Source organism: Pleurodeles waltl, chromosome 3_1 (assembly GCF_031143425.1).
Source record: "Pleurodeles waltl isolate 20211129_DDA chromosome 3_1, aPleWal1.hap1.20221129, whole genome shotgun sequence".
NCBI classification, from domain to species: Eukaryota; Metazoa; Chordata; class Amphibia; order Caudata; family Salamandridae; genus Pleurodeles; species Pleurodeles waltl.
The window spans coordinates 1,584,502,347-1,584,516,352 of NC_090440.1; the positions used below are offsets into that span (position 1 = coordinate 1,584,502,347).

The window sequence follows — 14,006 nt, forward strand, 5'->3', positions numbered from 1 at the left end:
AGTTTTCAAAACAAAGGAAGTTTGGGGTCCTTGGCTTGACAACAATGCAAGCGTAGTAAAATCCCTTGCACTCAAACAGCCCCTTTCATGTAACATTTCTATAACAACATGTGATTGTGTTCACTCACTGCACCCTTTTCGAGACAATCAGTATTTTAATGATAATAATAATAATTCAATAGATGCTAGTCTAGTTTTAGTGCAGTAATGCAGCAGGAATTAAGTATTAGCCCATTAGTGTTAAATGTCACTGAAGTTATTTGTTAAATTTTGTTGGTGGTAGCAGAATGCCTTGAAAATTACTTACAGCCTCATTTAATATTTGGTGGGTGACCTGCCTTGTTAGCAGAGACTCTGATCTCTGCTTTGCAGACAGAGCATCATCTACCATAGTTGGAGATACTTTCCTGCTGCAGGGAACATCTGCACTTTCAACACATTTGCTGATGCAGCGGATTTACTGAAGGCACAAATGAATGTGAGCGTGGACCATGACTATTTTACCCACTAGGCATTTATTTTTGTTTTTGGTGAAACAAAACTCCCAAAGCAGGAGTTCATTTAAAAAAAGAAAGAACATTGGTCCTGAAAGTCAGAGAATTTTCTTCCTGAGCGTTGGAGACATTGTTTGTTTTCCCTACCAAGTTTCAACATGTCTCAAGGACCACAGCATAGAAGTCAGAGGTGAACACATTCCCTAAATGGGGTGTATTTAGTACACACTGTGAGCTGGTGGCCATGTAACAATTGGATTGCCATGTGAAGTGTTTCTGATGGTATAACCAGCTTGACTCCAATGTTGGGGACCCAATGGTTGCCACAACTTAAAATGAGGTGGAAAAACTCCATCATTTTATGGTAGAACATTGGGTAGCCAAACCTTAAATGAGGCCCTAAGGGTCTTTGGGTCAAAAACAAGAGAGGATGGACAAGGGCTGTGATGGTCACCAAGGCCAAAACAGATCCTAGCCAGCTAAGACCAGCAATTGATCCCAAAGAACAAAGTTTCCTTTGAACTTAGTCATTTTTTAATGCCCTTCCATTGGGAGTTGACGTCCAATAATTATGTGATGTGGCATAAGATGTGATTCTCGTTAGTTTCAAATACCTACCTTAAAATAGTTTTGAATGTGATCTGAGGCTGAAGAATATTGGCATATTATTGGTCCTGACAAGTAGAAACATTTCAAGTTAATAGCTAACTTCCAATCCCTGTGCAAACACTTTAGCACAGGGATCAGAATTATGAGTTGTGTGGCCATTGTCATTGCAATTTTGCCTTAATAGATTTATTGATGATGTTTATTGAGGGAAAATGCTAGGAAAAAGGAAAAACATGCAGAATTAGGTGTGTTATAAACCAATCCTGCATGTCATACCCCCCCTTCAGAATAAGAGGTACTGTGGTAAATACCTGAGCATGGGTTAAGGTACTAAAAATGAGGTGGGGAAACTACATATTCACTCAACCACTTTATGGGTCAATTCTGTTTATTAAATCCGCATCCAATCAAGAAAGTACACAGCTGTTCGCCTACAACCCAGTGGGCCAGTGGCTTCAGAAAAGCAGCCAGAGTGAAGAATAGACACAGCTGTTCACCTACAACCCTGGGGCCATCAACGTTGCAATGGGGTGATTGCATTTTTCCTATAAACTTATGCAAGCTAAAGCAGTCAGGCTACCTGGTGGGTTAAGGGCCCTGTAGGAAGAGGGATGCTCAGGTGAGATGCATGGGTGAGCGTGGTGGTCGCTGGTTTGATGTAGGTAGTAGTGGCAGAAGTTTAAGGTAAGATGGGCATGTCAGTTTGTTGAACCCGGAAGACAAGATGCCGATGATTGGGCCCCAGTCTGTAGCTTAGTCTACTAGTCTCTGAGCCAGAGCGAGGGACAAGCGTTCCATGCCTGGTATATGCCACAGTTTGTGCAATCAGGCGTTGTGTTGGGGTGATCTGTCAGTGCCCCAGAGGGGGGTTATCACCTGATGTGCTGCTCCTAGGGCTAATGCCATTAGTTTATCTCGGCGGGATTGCAGGGGAAATGTCAGGGTGTTAGGCAGACCTAGAATCGTGTATGCCGGGAACCGTGGGATGGAGGTAGCGAAGGCCTTGTCGATGTCGTCCAGTTGCCTGGGACCAAAGCCGGGAAAGTTTGGGACAGTGCTATAAGAAGTAAAGGAGGGTACCTGTATCCCTGCATCCCCACCAGCACTCTTTGAAACAGTGGGAGTTCCAGGCCCCAAGCCGGGCAGGGGTTAAGTACCAATATGATATTATCTTGTATGCTGTCTCCTTGCTAAAAGCATTAGAGCCCGAGTGCTGTGCTCTGTGCCCTGGCATGCAAGTGGGGTCTTTATGGTTGAGAGGAGAGTGTATAGCTCGGAAGTCAGGTGGCCTTTCGACATTTTCTAAATAAGCCATTTTTTGAAGGGCGTCAGGGCCCTTTCACTGTGAGGTCTAATGGAATGATGGAGCAGCCAATGGCAAACCTGAAGGTATTGCATCCTGTCTTTTTCCGCTAATCCGTAGTCCTCCCTTAGCTGGTCACAGGGGATTATCCCCTGGGAGTCAAACAGGCAACCAATCCACTTGTAGCCACTCTCTCACCATTGCCAAAAGCGGGTAGGGTCCAGCCGGGGAATAAACTCTGGATTGCCCAGGATCAGTGTAATTGGGGAGGGGAAGGTTGTTAGGCCTGCTGTCTCCGCTAACACGTCCCACACTCTGAGGATAGCGTTTGTCACCAGGGAGGGAATAGAGTCCCCAAGCTCTGTGTCTTTTGGGAAGCCACAGCTTCCAGATGTAGGAGCTAGGCCTCTGCCTAGTCCATGAAATACCAATGTGTCTCTGTAAGGGGCCTGCTTCATTTCACCAGGAACCAGAGTTGCAACGCCTGGTAGTATCGCAGGAGGGAGGGAACTGCAAGTCCCCCCTCTTGTGTGGGGCAGTGGATAAGATGCTGATGAAGGCGCCGCCCCCCCCACCACTCCATGAGGTGGTCGATATCAGCCTGCATGGCCCATTTGACATTTTTAGGCAGGGTCAGTGGTAGGGATTTGAAAAGGTAGAAGATGCGTGGCAAGGTGGTCATCTTGATGGCTGTAATTCTGCTGAACAAAAAGAGTCCCTGGTGTTCCCACAAGGAAATATCCGATCGGACTTGCTTAGCATGAACACTATAGTTAAGAGAGATTGTTTTGGGAATTGAGCTGGCCAATTGGATCCGTAGGCAGAATATGTTTGAAGTGGCCCATTCAAACAGAAATCGGTCTGAATGGCCGCTTCGGTTTAGGCAAAGCAGGAGAGGTTCACAGGAGATTTTTGCATATTGACTTTAAACGTTTGGAGCTCGGAGACCAAGCCAGGGAGGGAAGTCAGGGATCCGAGAGAGCCAGGATCACATTGTCAGCATCTAGGCTAATTAGATGTTGTTCTCCCCTGAATGGGATTCCTGTGATGTTAGGGTGCACTTGGATGCGTTGGGCCAGTGGCTCCATAAGTAGGGCATAGAGTAGAGGGAATAAGGGGCATCCCTGCCTTGTCCCCCACATGATAGGGAATGGCAGGGAAGATAGCCCATTAACTCTCACCATGGCCCACAGGGAGCTGTAGATGCTGGAGACCCAACCTCAGAACCGTGGGCCGAAGCGGCAGAGCTCCAAGGTCCGATGCAGGTACGGCTAACAGACCCTATCAAAGGCCTTCTCCGCTTCTATGGAGAGGAGGAGAGCTTCTTTCTGAGATCAGGCAATTTTATCCATCAAGTAGTAAAGGCGTCTAGTGCTGTCTCTGTAATAACGTGATGGTATGAATCCTACCTGATCGGGAGAAATCAGCCCCAGCATAAGTGGATTGAGGCGTGGGTCAGGATACCAGTAAATATTTTGGTGGCAACGTTAAGGAGAGATATGGGCCTGTAGGACCCACAGAGCGTGGGATCCTTCCCTGGCATGGGAATGATTGAAATGGAGGCTTTAAGCATGTAATCCGTGAGGGTCCGAGAGGTTACAAAAGAGTTAAAGAGGCGTTTTAAAACCGGGGCTAATTCATGACAGATTGTCTTGTAAAATACAGGAGAGAACCTGTCAGGGCCTGGGCACTTTAGTGACTTAAGGCGGGTGATTGCAGAAATCACCTCTTTGGGGCGGATGGGAGATTTTAGGGAATCCGCACATTGTGAGGGGAGTGCCGTTGGAGGGTGTGAGGATAAGTAGGACAGGGAGTTGCCAGGCCACCTGGGTCTTCAGAATAGAGGGATTTGTAGAAGTGGTGGAAAGCATTGGCTGTTTGTGAATCTGAGTGAACTTCCGTATCAGGAGACGGGCGGATGGATCGAATTGTCCTGGACAAAATCCTGGAACACAACGTGTGGGACAAAAATTTACCGCAGCAGTTGGCCCCCAAGTAGTAGCTATGCTTTAGGTGGAGTAGGGCGAACACTGTTCTATCTAGGTCCAGTCGTTTAAGGAGAGTCCAAGTGCAGTCAAGCTCTCTCCACATGCCCGAGTGCGCTTAAGAATCCCTTCTAGTTTGATACCTCACTTTCAAGTTCTGCCTGATTCTCAGAGGCTGAGAGGGCAATTCATTCCCCTCTGACGACCAGCTTCAGGGTCTCCCACAGGGATGACAGGGCCACCTGTTCTGTATTGTTTGTTATCAAAAAGTCCTTAATGGTCTTCCGTATAGCAGTCACAGTCGTAGGGTGTTGGAGCAGTGAGTCTCTGAGTCCCCATTGGGAAGGGGCAGAATGTGTATGGTTTAGGTGTAGGGTAAGGATTAGAGGAACATGGTCCGAGGGTGATCAGGATTTGATAGTGGGACCGGTAACAAATTGTCAGAAGGCGGGCATTGCTGAGAAGTAGTTGATGTGAGCGTATGTCTTGTGTGCCGCAGAGTAGTGTGTATAGTCCTTTTTAGTGGGATGTTACTCACACCAGATGACAGTGAGGCCGCAATCTGCGAGCCAGCGCAATCCCTGCACCAAAAAGGCCCTAGTTGGTCAGAGGGCTCGACCAAGTGGTGCAAAGCGTTATCCATCACCAGGTTAAGGTCACTGCCTAGTAGGATTGTGGCATCAGGTGTCCAGAGGAGGGGTGACAGTGCATCCTGAATAAAGGGCTCTTGTCGCTCATTGGGAGTGTAGATACATGCTATTGTGAAATGGAAGGTCTCTAGTCGAGGACGGTAGGCCAAGAGCCAACCTTTTATCTCAGTGATTTTGGAAACTATGTTGCCCCTAAACCAGGAGGAAAATAGGATGGCCACCCTCCCTTTCTTGGAAGGGCCTGGGGATCACAGCTTTCTAGGGAACCAGGAGGAACGCATGAGTGGGGGATCCCTAGCTAGAAGGTGGGTACCTTGTCGGAGGTAGATGTCGCTGCCTGAGCGTTTTAGTACGGATAGGACTGCCTGTCTCTTTACTGGGTTGTTAAGGCCTCTAGTGTTTAGGCTTATTATTTTAAGGACCACGGGCATATCTCAAGAGGGGTGGGAGAGTTGCAGTGCAGAGCTAACCCGAGGGGAGGTGAGCAGAGGCCTCCTACCATGCTCGCAGACCCTCCCCCACCTGCCTCAAGCAGTGATGGTGTCCCTATGTAAGATGGAGGAATGAAACCCTGAAAACAATGAAAAACAAGCAACAGAAAACCAAAGGAAACACAATGAAAGAGTTCATCATCAATGGTAGTCGTGTAGTGTAGTTGAGCCACTAGGAGAAAGGTGGTGGGGCAGCCAGAGCCCAGGCCAGGGGGCATGTCCATTGCATATGGGGTGGGCCCCCTGCCCCCGCCTGCTCAGTGCCTCATGGCCCGCACCGGGAGGAGAGCGAGAGGTCTGAGCGCCTGTGGTGTAGGCCCCTCGATCACTCAGCTTCCGCAGCCAAGGTTTGGAAGACTGATTGCCGTTCTCTAGCCACTGTGGCGTGATCTGGTTTGACGCCGGCGGGGCCCCCTCCAACCCTGCGCCAGCGTGTTGACTTGTGCTTTTTGCTGGCCTGGGGCCCCTCCAGGCCATCCGTCAAATCTGTGTCGGCTATGTCCAGAAGGTTGAAGGCCTCGGCAAGGGACCTGAGTTGGACTAGCTTGTCATTGTGCTGAAAGATCATTTTAAAGGGGTGGCCCCAGGAGTAAGAGATTCCAGCCTGCCAGAGGCAAGTTATTATGGGGCGAAACTCACAACATTTTTGGAGGGTTATAGCTGCTAGGTCCTGATATAGCACGGGGGAGTGGCCCCTGAACTGGATTGAGTGGGCTTTTCTGGCCTTGCGAAGAATGGCTTCCTTCATTTGAAAGTTGTGCACACACCTCAGAATGTCGGCAGGGGGAGTTTTTTCACCTTGTGGGTGCCCACCCAGTTTAGACGGTCCAGTTGGATGTCTGTGTCCTCTGAGGCCCCCAAGATATGGCGAAACAGGGCTCTTATGTATTCCTTGCGATCCGATCCCTCAGTATGCGAAGGGACATCTTTGATTCTTATATTGTTCCACTGTGAGTGGTTCTCTAGATCCTCGACATGGGCCTGAAATTCAATGTGTTGGTCTTGCAACCGCAAGATCTCCTGGTGTAACCACTCCACCTCCCCTTCGCGTTCGGCCTTGCGGTCTTCCATGGTAGAAACTCTGCCGCCAATTTCTTCCAGGTTCCGTTGTACCTCCCGCAGATCCGCCGAAAGATCTTCCTTGACCGCCTGTATGTCATCGTGGAGTGATGTGAAGAGCACATTCATGACGGATCTAGTCACTGGTCCCTTCTAGCCCTCATCAGCCAAAGATGAGAGGAGCTTCTAGACGGGGCTTACCATCTTCTGGGGGCCCCTTTGGCTATGTGAGCATGTCCTTGAGTGAGCGGTCTTTTTTTGCCCTGGCGGCCACCATGGTATAGAACTGAAGAGGGCAGGGTGTCTGTTCAAGGCAAAGCACACGCGAGGTGAAGCAGCCGGTGCTTAGTGAGGCATGCTGGTGACCCGGTCCTAGGAGGATGGGAAGGGCAAAGTCCCACGGGCCCTGGTCTTGGCCTCGGGCACCGCTTGGTCTACTGGACCCAGTATGGGAGATCACCCAGACAATTGTGGCGCCAAGTCGATGTACCAAGCCTTTTTTTATTTTATTTTTATTTATCTTTTTATTGAATATTTTATCAGGATCCACCAAAAAAAAAAAAAGAAAACATTTCAATTCCAAACTTGTCTTACATAACTTCCCCAATGATTCCCAGAAAGAAAGCTCTAGACAGATACAATGAGACTGAGAAGCTACGCGAGTTCATTCAATGGGTGATTTAACCAACAGCAGATTTACCCATAATTATCTAACAAGAATTTGCCCCGGATCAGGGAGAACATTTTACCACTCCCTATTCTGCTAGCATGTCTTATTTCCTGATTTCGGACTTCGCATCATTTTGCTCAGCCATTCTCGAGGGGTGGGAGATAACACAGATCAGCAGTTTCTTAACACGAAAGATCTGGCAACCACAGTGGCGATAAAAATGAGTTTCTCCCACCAAGAAGGGAGCCTTGCCTCGGGGTCGAAACCCAAGCACATCAACCGAATACTGGGAGTTATAATAACCTGAGCCATAATTGTTTGCATCTTGAATATTCCATCCCAGTATTCCTGTATACATCGACATGTCCCAATCACATGTATCCAACCTGCCACACCTACTGCCTTACATCGAAAACAGAGATCAGGGCAGCTGGGCACCACACAGGATAAGGCTTGCGGGGTTCAATAAAATAGCCATTTACTAAAAAATATCATTCGATGCCAGTTCGCAGCTCTGAGTACTGAAATATTTAAATGATTAATTCTCTCCCAGCACTCGCTTGAAAGGTCGAGGTCCTCCTGACAAGCACATTTTCTTTGTGCCTTTGCCCCAAGATCGACCTTATCCCTGTCTAGCAATAAGCCTTCTCCACGCCCCCGCACGCCTTTTCCCAGGAGGATCCACCGATTCGGAAACTAACGCCTGAGCATTAGGGATTAAATTGATATCCAAATCCCTTAGACTGTGTAGCATAGTATTATAGGATCCCACCAAAATAAAATCATTTTTGACAACCATCTGGATATTTAAGGGAGTTTCCCAGTTGTCATTGATGCGAAAATCCCCGATTTTACTAAATCCTGCAAGCTCCCATCTCCTTACTAAGGGGGTAATTCTAAGTCTGGCGGGTGGTGGAGGCCGCCCACCAGACTTCCCCCCTCCAAAATACCGCTCCGCGGTCACAAGACCGCTGAGGGTATTTTGGCTTTTGCACTGGGCTGGCGGGCGACCGCCAAAAGGCCGCCCGCCAGCCCAGTGCAAAAACCCTTCCCACTAGGACGCCGGCTCAGAATTGAGCCGGCGGAGTGGGAAGGTGCGACGGGTGCGGTGGCACCCGTCGCGTATTTCAGTGTCTGCAATGCAGACACTGAAATACAAAGTGGGGCCCTCTTACGGGGGCCCCTGCAGTGCCCATGCCATTGGCATGGCATGGGCACTGCAGGGCACTGCAGTGGCCCCCAGGGGCCCCACGACAACCCATACCGCCATCCTGTTCCCGGCGGGAGAACCGCCAGCAACAGGATGGCGGTATGGGCTGTCAGAATCCCCCATGGCGGCGCAGCAAGCTGCGCCGCCATGGGGGATTCCCAGGGCAGCGGAAAACCGGCGGGAGACCGCCGGTTTTCCTCTTCTGACCGCGGCTGAACCGCCGCGGTCAGAATGCCCTGCGGGGCACCGCCAGCCTGTTGGCGGTGCTCCCGCCGACCCTGGCCCCGGCGGTAAGGAACCGCCGGGGTCAGAATCACTCCCTAAGTCTGCATTGAGCTGAGCGCCAGAGTGTAACGTGAACTGTGTAAGAGGGGTGTCGAAATGCAAATATGGGATTGAATATTTTTTTTAAAAATCAGATTTTCTCTTAAAGGGCCATTTAAGAATCTTATAGTGAACTTTTTGGGGGGATTTCACCAAAAGTGCTGGATTCCGAATATCGTGCTCCCTACATATTAATTCACGAAAGTCATTAGAGAATACACAACCTACAGATTGATCTGCTTTAAAACTAGTGAGATAATGTGCAAAAAAGGCAAAGTAATAATCTTTAAAATTGGGCAAAGCTAACCCCCCCTTTTCTTTATCCGCATATAATATGATTAATGCGGCTCGAGCCTTCTGATTTTGCCAAGAAATGGGCGAAACATAGACTCCAATTTTTTTTAAAACAAATTGTGTTAAAACACACAGGATGGCCAAGAACAGAAAGTTAAATATTGGTAAAACTGACATTTTGATCAATGCAATTCGACCTAATATAGAAAGGGGGAGAGATCCCCATCGAGCAAGCAAAGTCTGAGTATTCGAGAGCAACGGGACGTAATTAAGGTCATACAGGTCTCCTACATCGGCTAAAAAGTTAATCCCAAGGTATCTCTTTGGCCTAGCATTCACACAATGTCTTAATTCGGGGAGCAGTTTAATAGAAGAAGTGCCACACAGAATAATATCGGTCTTACTCATATTAATCTTGTAGCCACCCATTTGCTCAAATTTGGCAAACACATTAAAAGCCGCTTCCTGGGAAGTACGCTCTTCATTTAAAAACATAATGATATCATCAGCAAAGAGTTTAATCTTCCCCATTGACTTTAAACAGGGTTGAATCTGATTATTTTGTCTGATTTTAATGGCTAAGGGCTCATTGAAGAGAGCAAAAAGTATAGGGGATAAAGGGCAACCCTGCCGAGTCCCCTGTTGTACTTGAAGTTGACCAACACACGCGGAATTAATAATAACATTAGCTTCAGAGTTTGAGTACAACCTTTGAATTAATGCAGGGACCTGAGAGGGCACCTTATAGCTAGACAACACTGCAAAGAGTGTATCCCATACACCCAAATCAAATGTTTTTTCCGCATCTAATAAAAGAATGATGGTAGAAATGTTATTAGAGGCGAAATAGTCAAGAGCCTCAGCCAAAAACTGCGTATTAGTTGCAAGTTGCCAACCAGCTATGAACCCGTTTTGATCGGGATGCACCAGTTTATTGACGCCTCGTTGAGCCTATTAGCCAAAAGTTTTGTAATAATTTTATAATCTGTATTTACCAAAGAGATTGGACGATATGCATTAGGATCTTCCCTGTCCTTATTCTTTTTGGGAAAACTAACCACATTCCCTGAGTGATAAGAATTGGGAATCTGTTCGCCCCTAAGTAGGCCATTAATTCAAGACAAAAAAATAGTCAATGAATGCTCTAATGAAAGCTTTCTAAAATTCAGCCGGAAAGCCATCAGGTCCACAAGCCTTCCCCGTAGGGAGGTTCTTGACAACCTCAAGGAGTTCTAAATTTGTAAATGGCTGTATTAGAGCATCGCTGTCTTCTTCTGTAAGACTAGGAATATCCAATTTCCCCAAGAATTCCTTAATAGACCTAGGGTCAATATCCGGAGCATGGCTGTAAATTCGCCTATAATGCTCTAGATGTACCAAGTCACTGTGGAGGCTGCTTTTGTTGTCGCTGGGGCCCATGGCCCAAAGGGGGAACCGCACCGGGGGCTCCCTGGCCGCAAACCAAGGGGGAAGGTCTCCTACCACGCCAGCCAGAGACCTCCAAAGTCCAGCAGGGGGCCACCTTCTCCCCCGCATGGCACGAAGAGAAGAAAGATGGGGGGACCCTCAATGCCTCCACAGACCCCCTCATTCAAGATCCACAGGGCCCCCAGGCATGTAGCGCGTGCGCTCTGAGGACTGCTCATTGCTGGGGTTGGTGCTGTGGATGGTGGCCCTTAGGGCCGTACTCACTGCGCGTTGCTGCCAAGTAAGGCAGTTCAGGGGGCCCCGGATCACCGACAGGCATCGTCAGATGGCTGCACGTTCACAGCGCCGGGTCACAACACCCCTCTCACCCAGGGCCTGCATCGCCACACGTGGGAACTAGGCCAACACCCAGCATGGGCACTCCGGCGGCTGGGCCAAGCAGATCGTAGCCTCAGCCAGGTAGAGGGGGGACGCGTGAGAAGCCCTCGACCCCCCTCTTGATTGTGCAGCAGTCCTGCATCTCCTCCGCCTCCAGGTCTGCGGGCCGCTGGTGGTGGGCACGCAGGTCGAAGCACCTGGAAGTCTCTGGGAGGGGGGCCAGCTCCATCTCAATAGGCCCCTGCAATGAGACTGGGCCATCTGGGGCCCCCATTGAGTCGAGCAGGAAGTGAAGTGGGTGGGAGCCTGGATAGAGAGCGGTCCCACTGACCGGTGTGAAGCTGTGCAGGCCCTCCCACGGCCTCAGGCAGCCACACCCTCCATGTTGGAGGCTGGCGGAGCCTGAGGCAGATCAGGCCGCAGCCTGGGGGCCCGCCGGGATGTCACAGGAGGCATGCCGACACCTGCGGGCACTGGCAGGGGCAGGCTGTGTAACTGATCTGATGAAGCTCTGATGGTAGCTTTAGAGGTGGTAAGGCCGAAGGGGGCCGCGAGGCATGTCTTACTCGGCCCTCTTACCAATGCCCCCACTCAAACACTTTAAAGCAGAACATCTTTTTAGCCAAATTTTAAAGAGGCCCTAAATGTCTTGTGTGACATTAAGAGATACCTAGGTAGTAATTACCCCACCAGATTCTGACAAACTTGTAATAAGGGCCCAAGATGCTGTAATACATTAATCTCATCATAGGATGTAGGTCCCAACAATGTAATGAGTATTTCTTACTGCAGTGAAGTTTTTCCCTCCATTTTGTCTGTGTTTATGAGTTTCTTGTAAAAGTGTCTTAACATCACCAAGACCAATTATGATCACTGTCCTCACACTCATTGAGGTTTTAAAAATGGTGCATCGAGTCAGCATTCATCCTGATCACTGCTGTTGAAACTCTGCAGCCAAAATGACAATGTTGGGAAATGGAGTTGGGCTCTAGCAAACAATGTTTGTGCAAGAACAGTATTCCTTAAAGATGGCTCATTAACTAGAAGGATTTAGTATTTCCATTTCCCATAAAGTGAGTGCTTAAGATCCAAGTTTGATGCCACTGGAATCACAATTTAAAATGGCAGAACAGCGGCGATGTGTCAGGGGAGATGTGCTGTTTCTGATCTGTGAAGTGACAGCGATGCATGGATTTTGTAGAAACAGCTTCAGAACTCACTTCCAAGATTCAGGACTGGATTGGCCCCACTTGGCCGGGCAGGACTCACATTTGGCAGAATCCACAAGCTGTAGCAGGGATGATGTCCCTGAGACTTCAGAACAGGAGGCAAGCCAGCAAGTCCTTGGAGTTTATTTGGTTCTGGGGATGTAAAGATGCAGACCATTCCTTCTCACTCCCAGGCAAGGAGGGCAGCAGGCAGCAGGGCAGGCACAGTGGAACTGGAGCCCAGCAAAGTCCAGCAGAGTCCAGAAGAATGACAGTCCCTTCAACAGTAATGTCCTTAGGTCCAAAAGTGTACTGATTTGGTAGGGTCAGAATACAGTGCACCTTCCCTTAGGGATGTCTAGAGGCCTACCTTAGGGGTGACCTACATGTATTAAAAAGGAAGGGTTGAGCCTGGCAAGAGGGTTAATTTGCAGTCATGACAGTTTAAGGCTACACATACAGGTTCTGCAGGGGCAGGCCTGAGTCATGTTCTGCAGGCCCACCAGTAGCTTTTAATTTACAGGCCCCGGGCATATCTAATGCACTTTACTAGGGACTTATAAGTAAATTAAATAGGCCAATTGTGGATAAGCCAATGGAATCTTGTTTTAGGGGGAAAGAGCACATGCACTTTAGCACTGGTCAGCAGTGGTAATGTCTACAGATGCCTAAAGCCAGCAAAATCAAAGTTAGGAAACAGGAGGTCAGAAGGCAAAGAACATTGGAGGAGACCACGCCAAGCATACCAGAGATGCCAGATCTAACAATGTCCATATACAGCTCTGTATTCTAAGCACACTCTAGTGTTTCGGGCTGCAGCTTGAGAGACACATGGCCTGTTTGTACTTTGCCATATCTGCTGTGACGTGTGAACTTCTTCTGAAATTCATGCTGGGTGTAGTAGGCTCCCAGCACCTTTTCTTTCTACCAGTGGAGAACTAGAATTCAGCTTACACCACTCCTTTCTTCAGCACCTTAGTCAATCAATCAATCACATTTATAAAGCGCACTACTCACCCATAAGGGTCTCAAGGCGCTGGGGGGGAGGGGGTCAGTGCTCGAAGAGCCAGGTCTTGAGCTGCCTTCTGAAGGGGAGGTGTTCGGGTATGGCGCGAAGGTGACTGGGCAGGGAGTTCCAGGTCTTCGCTGCCAGAAAAGAGAAGGATTTTCCTCCGGCGGTGGTTTTGCGGATGCGGGGAACGGCTGCCAAGGCCTGACCGGTGGAGCGCAGAGTGCGCGGAGGATTGTAGAAGGAGACGCGGGAGTTGATGAGTTTGGGTCCGAGGTTGTAGAGGGCCTTGTGTGCGTGGGTGAGGAGTCTGAAGGTGATCCTCTTGTTGACCGGGAGCCAGTGGAGTTTTCTCAGGTGTCCGGAGATGTGGTGGTGGCGAGGTATGTCCAGGATGAGTCGTGCTGCGGCGTTCTGGATCCGTTGAAGTTTCCTCTGCAGCTTGGTGGTGATGCCGGCGTACAGAGTGTTCCCGTAGTCCAGGCGGCTGGTGACGAGGGCGTGGGTGACGGTCTTCCTGGTGTCGATGGGGATCCAGCGGAAGATCTTGCGGAGCATGCGGAGGGTGTTGAAGCACGCTGAGGTCACCGAGTTGACCTGTCTGGTCATCGAGAGGGAGGAGTCCAGGATGAAGCCGAGGTTGCGTGCGTGGTTGGTCGGTTGGGGAGTGCTGCCTAGGGCGGGGGGCCACCAGGAGTCGTCCCATGCGGAGGGGGTAGGGCCGAGGATGAGGACCTCCGTTTTATCTGTGTTCAGTTTCAGTCGGCTGTCTGTCATCCAGGTCGCTACTTCCTTCATGCCGTCGTGTAGTCTGGTCCTTGCTGATGTGGGGTTGTTGGTGAGGGATAAGATGAGCTGGGTGTCGTCGGCATAGGATATGATGTCGAGTCCGTG

At 49.4% G+C, this 14,006-nt stretch overlaps 1 protein-coding gene across 1 annotated transcript in view; it reads left to right on the forward strand.

Moving 5' to 3' along the window:
* Window positions 1–14,006, forward strand: part of CACNB4 (calcium voltage-gated channel auxiliary subunit beta 4) — a 613,027-nt gene that overhangs the window by 466,407 nt on the left and 132,614 nt on the right. The window lies entirely within an intron of this gene.